Source organism: Suncus etruscus, chromosome 17 (genome assembly GCF_024139225.1).
Source record: "Suncus etruscus isolate mSunEtr1 chromosome 17, mSunEtr1.pri.cur, whole genome shotgun sequence".
NCBI classification, from domain to species: Eukaryota; Metazoa; Chordata; class Mammalia; order Eulipotyphla; family Soricidae; genus Suncus; species Suncus etruscus.
This window is the reverse complement of record NC_064864.1, coordinates 55,937,233-55,944,710: the sequence shown is the minus strand read 5'-3', so window position 1 is coordinate 55,944,710 and position 7,478 is coordinate 55,937,233.

Here is a 7,478-nt window from a genome sequence, read left to right as displayed (position 1 = left end):
TGTACCTCCTCCTCCTTTCTTCTTTACTACTTCTCTCTTAAAAACTTATACTCTCTTATATATTTATATTTATTCTCTCTTATATACTTCTCCCATATTTACATGTGGGTGTACATACACATATATTATGTACATAATATGTATATCTGCAACCCGAAGAGCTAAGATTTTCTTTAAAATAAAGTCTTCAGTCCCTTCCCAAATTTTCCTCTTAAAAGTTCTGGGACCAGGGGTCGGAGAGATAGCACAGTGGTAGGGCATTTGCCTTGCAAGCAGCTGACCCAGGACCAACAGTGGTTCGAATCCCGGCATCTCATATGGTTCCCCGTGCCTGCCAGGAGCGATTTCTGAGCACAATGCCAGGAGTAACCCCTGCGTGCCCCCGGGTGTAGTCCAAAAACAAAAACAAAACGAAACCAAAAAATGTTTTCAGGGGCCGGAGCTTTAGAAAGGTCTTTGCGTTGTTTGCGGCTGACCCAGGACGGACCTAGGGTCAATCTCCGGTGTTCCATATGGTCCTCCGAGCCAGGAGCGATTTCTGATCTCACAGCCAGGAGTAACCCCTGAGCTTCACCGGGTGTGGCCCAAAAAAATCAAACGCCCTCCCCCCCCAAAAAAAGTTCTCGGTCAGAAAAGTAAACTCAAAGTAGCACAGCAGTCTTTTCAAACTACTTAATGTCATGCATTTAGTCGGTGAGGTTAGATATGCCATTCATATGAAACTTGGCTATGTTACTTACATTCTGATCACCCTTTTATCCAAGCTGCAAAGTACTTGAGGAGCAGAGCTGGAAGGACTGATGGAACTCATGCTAATGAGTTCTCAGTTCCCCAAGGAAACATAATCAGGGCAATTCTCAAGAATTCACTAACTTATTTTATTAGCACTACGTGACCTATATGGTTTATTTTAAAGGAACTACCTCAGCTAAAGACCTTAACTTTAAACAACTGTTTTAAGTAATCAGACATGATAAAGTTCTGAAATATCACTCTCAAAGTCTTCCTCTTTTTCTCCCCTTATTTATTTTTTCCTTATTTATTTCTATTCCATCTGATGAGTCTTTTAAAATTATCATGACCAAATAGGACAAGGTAATATGCATGCACCTACTAATAACTGCTACGAATAATATCTGACAGTTTTTTATAGATGAAACATAAAAATTCATGCAAAATAGGGACTAGGGAAATGGCTCTAAGGTCTGTGTTCATGCTTTGCTTGTAGGAAACCCAGGTTTTAACCCTGGAACCATATGATGCTCAAGGATGGCTGGAAAAAAGCCTGTAGGGCCCTTAGTACTTCTGGGGTGGCCTGAAGGGTCCCTGGCACTATATTCTCAAACCCTAGCACTGAAATATTGGCTTATTTGGCTAAGTATTGCAAGGAATGACCCTGGGCCCACCTATGTACACTTGCAGTTGAAAGGCTACAAATAATAATAATAATAATAATAATAATAATAATAATAATAATAATAATAAAGTTGATTCCAAAGACTTATCTTAGAATTAGGATGTGTGTGAAATAATAAAAAAAATAATAATAAAGTTGACTCCAAGACCTAGCTTGGAATTAGGATGTGTGTGTGTGTGTGTGTGTCAGTGGGCACACCCAGTAATGCTCAGGTAGGAACAAGGCAAGCACCCCATCTGTTCTATTACTCTAATCCTCTGTAATATAAATTTTAATTCTCTGAATTCCAGTATCGTCATATGTTAGATAATATCTGTTTGTTTGTGTTTGAAGGTATAATAAATAGAAAACTTTTGTCTGAAGCATACTATGTATATACTTGAGTATATGTTCATTCCTTTCTCCTTTCTCAAAAATGGATATCCAGGGGCCTGCGAGGTGGCACTAGAGGTAAGGTGTCTGCCTTGCAAGTGCTAGCCAAGCAAGGATCGTGGTTTGATCCCCTGGTGTCCTATATGGTCTCCCAAGCCATGGGCAATTTCTGAGCGCTTAGCCAGGAGTATCCCCTGAGCATCAAACGGGTGTAGCCGGAAAAACCAAAAAAAAAAAAAAAAGAAAAGAAAAAAAGGGATATCCAGTCATATTCTTTTTGTCTAGTTCCCTTAGAATGCTTGTAAAAGGAATATAAATTAGTGCTTCAAGGACAGTTAATGTTTTGAGATTTTATAGCAGGCCAGTATCAAATGCTTAGCATGCATTATTTTGTTTCATACCTACAATAATCCTTAAATTTAGGATTTACATATGAAGAAACTAAGACTTAGAGGGTCTTTAAGTAATTTACCCAGGATCTTAAATTAAAGTTTATTTAGCAAGGCTGGGATGTAAAGCCCTATTTTCTGACTCCAGAGACTAACTGTTCATAATGTTTGTGTTTTGTATATTCTTGAAGAGCTCAGATTCCAACTTAAATCAGTCTCTTAGAAGGAATAAACAACTCAAAATGTTGTCTATAAACATATCAGAAATGCAGACAAATCAATGCCATCATGTCTTACTTTAGAACTTTTCAAGTTGCCTTTAACATAATGGAACAGAGTAAGTACTCCAAAGTATTGAATAAATAGAATGATAAATAAACAACAAAAAACAAATATAGTATACTTATATTATATTTGTAATAATATATAATAAAATAAACATAATAAAACAAAATTATAATAAATTATAAAATATTTATAATTATAATATAAATAATCAACACTAATTAAGCCTATGACAAATCCAAACCCCAGATTGAAATTAAAATTTGCATTTATGATCTTAGATCAACTTTTAACAGAATGCAAGTTACTAAAATTCAAATCTATAACTCGTATTATTTCAAAAAATGACTCTTGATTATTTATTATGAACTACAAACGAGTCTGACAAAGGAAAGATTATGCTGAATAAAAATTTGAGACAGAATATATGTCTTAAATATTGAATTAGGAAATAAAACACAAATGTACAAAAAATTAATTGCAAACTCATCATACATGAGATAATGTATATGAAATCCTGATAAAATGATAAATATAAATATAATAAAAATAAATACCTGTCTTATTAATAATATTATTATTTAAATTATTAGAAAGTTTTAAAATTAGAGGCTAATATTTAGTTAGTGGCTACATGATTATCCTGGTGCTTGGTATTTCAATATGTTATATTGAATCATTTAGTTCTGATAACTTAGTATTAGTAACCAAACAAAGAAATTACAGCTCAGAGAGGTTAAAGTTTCCCACAGTATACATTTGATAAATATGTCAGAGGTTAAACAACTTGGAGTCAAAAAATGAGTCAAGGAAGAGAGAGGTTAACTGCTACTGGAGAAAAGAGGTATGATATCTGAGAAGGAAAAGCAGAAGTATGGGGAAGATGGCAGGGTCTTTTAATGAAAGGTGAAGAAAGTGATGTAAGGGTGTGCATTTTCTATAATAGGCCCTCCACTTTTTTCAGGGTCTGGCTAATTATGTTTTGGGGACATATGTCACAGTGGACAGGACTTACTTCTGGCTCTGCTCTCAGAGACCCCCTTAGTGGTTTTCGGGGGACCTTAGAGGCTACTAAGTATCAAAGCTGAGTTGGCCTTGTCAAGGCAAGCACCATTGTACTATCATTCTGGCTGCACCATGCTCGTTACAAATATAGTACCTAGGTTCTTTCATTTATCAGACAGGGAAAGTATGAGGTGTGTTGGTCACACAGCAATTAACCCTATTGTCCTGGAATGAAGACTTTATAAAGGGCAGAACCAGATTACTTCTAGTTCCCAAACCCATAACCTGAAAAACTCGGCTTTCATTTACTGCTAGCCTATTTATGTAGTTCCTATACCAGTTACTTTTCATTAATTCACTGACTTACTTTTTATTCACTGTGACACTATTTATTAAATTTCTCCCATGTGCCAGTCACTCTTCCTGGTATGAGTATTGAATGATGAGTAAAATAGATTAAAATATTTGCTTTCATGAATATTTTTATTATACTGGGAGAACAGATGTTAACATGTAAATGAATCCATCTGAAAAGTGGATTGTTTCAGATACTAAAGACAATGAAGAAAACAAAACAAACTAGTGACAATAAAAAAGCTGGGTGGTGGTGTGAAGTTGGGAGATGGACAGCGAAGTTTCTCTGAAAAGAAAACTTGCAAGTGGAGACACAGGCCATCTGAAGTAGTCAGCTGTCAGAAAATAAAGTTCAAAGGTCATCAGGTTGGCACAAATTTAATGTAGTCTGTGGGTCATTGTGGTTGAACATTGTAAGGAAGGGATGGAAAGCCTTGGTGGCCAGATTTCTGGATGGGGAATAGATAATTGTAGGTCTCATAAATTAGGGTAAGAGTTTAACTTTCGAGGTTTTAAGCAAAGGTGGGACTAATAGCCTCTTATTTACATTTTTCAAATTTTATTCTGACTGCTAGCAAGATGTGATGACTGACAAACAATTCAGTTAGGAATGTTGCACCGGTGAAGGGGGGTGTTCTTTACATGACTGAAACCCAACTACAATCATATTTGTAACCAAGGTGTTTAAATAAAGATATTAATAATAAAAAAGAGTTTAAAAATCTATAAAAAAAAACTTAAAAAACAAAAAAGAAGTTGCAAGCAGATGACCTGCTTCAAATCCTCACACTGCATAGGGTTCCCAGAGCACTCCAGGAGTGAGCCATGAGCATAGCTAAGTATGTCCCTCAAACCAAAACCAAACCAAAAAAAATCAATGAATTATCCATACAAGAAAATTGGGGGCCGGGCGGTGGCGCTAAAGGTAAGGTGCCTGCCTTACCTGCGCTAGCCTAGGACGGACCGCGGTTCGATCCCCCGGCGTCCCATATGGTCCCCCAAGCCAGGAGCGACTTCTGAGCGCATAGCCAGGAGTAACCCCTGAGCGTCACAGGGTGTGGCCCAAAAACCAAAAAAAAAAAAAAAAAAAAAAAAAAGAAAATTGGGGCATTGACAACGTGGTATATAGGTAAGGAACAGAGATAGATGGGGTACCTGGTAAGTGGGATGAGGGGAAAAAAGAAAAAAGATCAATTCAAAATCATCTCCATACCTTTGACCTGAGCATCTTGGTGAACTGAGGGTTCATTATCTGAGACAAGGATGTCATGACAGATGAAAAGGCAAACATTTCCATCTGATATTACCCTCTTTCTTTCTTTCTTTCTTTCTTTCTTTCTTTCTTTCTTTCTTTCTTTCTTTCTTTCTTTCTTTCTTTCTTTCTTTCTTTCTTTCTTTCTTTCTTTCTTTCTTTCTTTCTTTCTTTCTTTCTTTCTTTCTTTCTTTCTTTCTTTCTTTCTTTCTTTCTTTCTTTCTTTCTTTCTTTCTTTCTTTCTTTCTTTCTTTCTTTCTTTCTTTCTTTCTTCTTCAGAGTATTATATTATCTATGTTATTTTTATTAATTTGGGCTGGTTTTTTTTGGGGGGTGGGGTGGGGATATTTATTCACCACTAATTAAAAAGCTTCAAAAGTGCAAGAATCAGGAATCCTGCTCAGGAGACTCCTCCCAAGGTTGTTTTCCTTTCTTTCTTCCTTTCTTGAATACAATCTTCTGAGTTAAAAATAAAATAAGATAGCAAGAACCTTATTTATCTTGTTCATTATTGTTTACAGAGAGTCAAGAACACTGGTGCACATTTCATTGTCTTTATTTTTTGTGTGTGTGCCAAGGTTAAAGTTAATTATGAAGTGCTGAACTAGTCTTTGTAGGTAATTTAAAACCATGGTTCATTTAGCTATTACTACCAGTCACCTTCAGATAAGTTAAAAAAAACAGAACTGACTGGGAGAGGATTTATGTTCAATAGATCTTAGAATTTGTAGAATCTGATTCAGTTGTTCTTAAACTTGAGTGTCCCCAGGTATTGAGTTTCCAGGTTTAAAAACAAACAAACAAACAAAATAAATAAATAAATAAATAAATAAAAACAACCAGGGCAGGAATGGAGATCAGGGATAGAACACTTCCTTACCTTTTATGTGTGAGTTTCTAGGTTCCATCTCCAGTGTAACACAATTAAATTAGTAAAACCACTTGGGTAGCTTACTGAAAGTTTAGAAACAGTCTCTACACTTAATTCATCCCTTCTAGGACTCTGTTTTACACTGTAGTTACACTCAAGGAACTGCGAATTTAGCCAGGATTGTATGTGGGAAGTAGATTATGGTACAACCAGTTGTCTAGATACATTAGTGTTCATTAACATATTTACCTTAGAAATCACAGGCCAGGGGCCGGGTAGGTGGCGCTGGAGGTAAGGTGTCTGCCTTGCAAGCGCTAGCCAAGGAAGGACCGCGGTTCGATCCCCCGGCGTCCCATATGGTTCCCCCAAGCCAGGGGCAATTTCTGAGCACATAGCCAGGAGTAACCCCTGAGCGTCAAACGGGTGTGGCCCAAAAACCAAAAAAAAAAAAAAGAAATCACAGGCCAGTATCACCTCAAAAGACTATGAGGTATAGATATAAAAACTCAGTGATAATCTCAAATGTAGACAAGCTATAAGGTGTTAATTTGCAGGGCCGGAGAGATAGCATGGAGATAAGGCATTTGCCTTGCATGCAGAAGGATGGTGGTTCGAGTCCTGGCATCCCATATGGTCCCCCAAGCCTGCCAGGAGCGATCTGAGTGTAGAGCCAGGAGTAACTCCTGAGCGCTGCCGGGTGTGACCCAAAACAAACAAACAAACAAAAAAGGTGTTGGTTTGCAAGAAACCCATGGAAAAACCCAGAGGTAGTTCTTAATTTGATTGCTGTGCCATCACAAAAGTAAGTTCTCCAACATTTCTTTCACATTCTTCCAAAGAATAAAGTCCATGTACTTTTAGGTGAACAGATTATATGTGATTTTGAGTGCATAGCACTCCCCCCACATTTCCATTAAAGTGCTTTTGTTTTTTTGCTTTAATCTTGGTACTTGATCTTCTCTCTGAACAAGGAGGCCATATCAGGAACCAACCAAATGCTGTCTCTGTACTGTTTGGATATTAAATAGAGTGATGCAATGGTTCGAGAGCTGTTGAGGGAGGTCTCTAAAGAGACCTGTACTTTCTAGGACTCAATTCTTCAACTTTTCTTTTGATTCTATGTGCCATGAACCTTATTCTTCTATAACATTCCCATTTCACTTAAGTTCATTAGTGGTCTCACTTGTTTGTAGTCTAATGTATGACACAGTTATTAAAAAAAACTTGCAATCTATAATTAAAGGAAAATATTTTAAAACAAATCCTTCCTGGGAATAGTAACCCACTGATCTAAGTTTTTACTTAAGTCTAAGTGTCTGATAGCAGTAATTGGTCAACATTCTTCATCATGCAGAGGAGAGTGAAAGGGTTCCATGAATGAGACCAGTTCTACCACTGAGGCAGAAAATTATAACATGGATTTGTCCTGTATTTACATTTGAGATAAATACCTCACTGGAAATTCTCAACACTTAATTATTACTTTATACTCAGCTCCTGGATTTCTGTCTTCAGTCTAAACTTTCAGGGTGA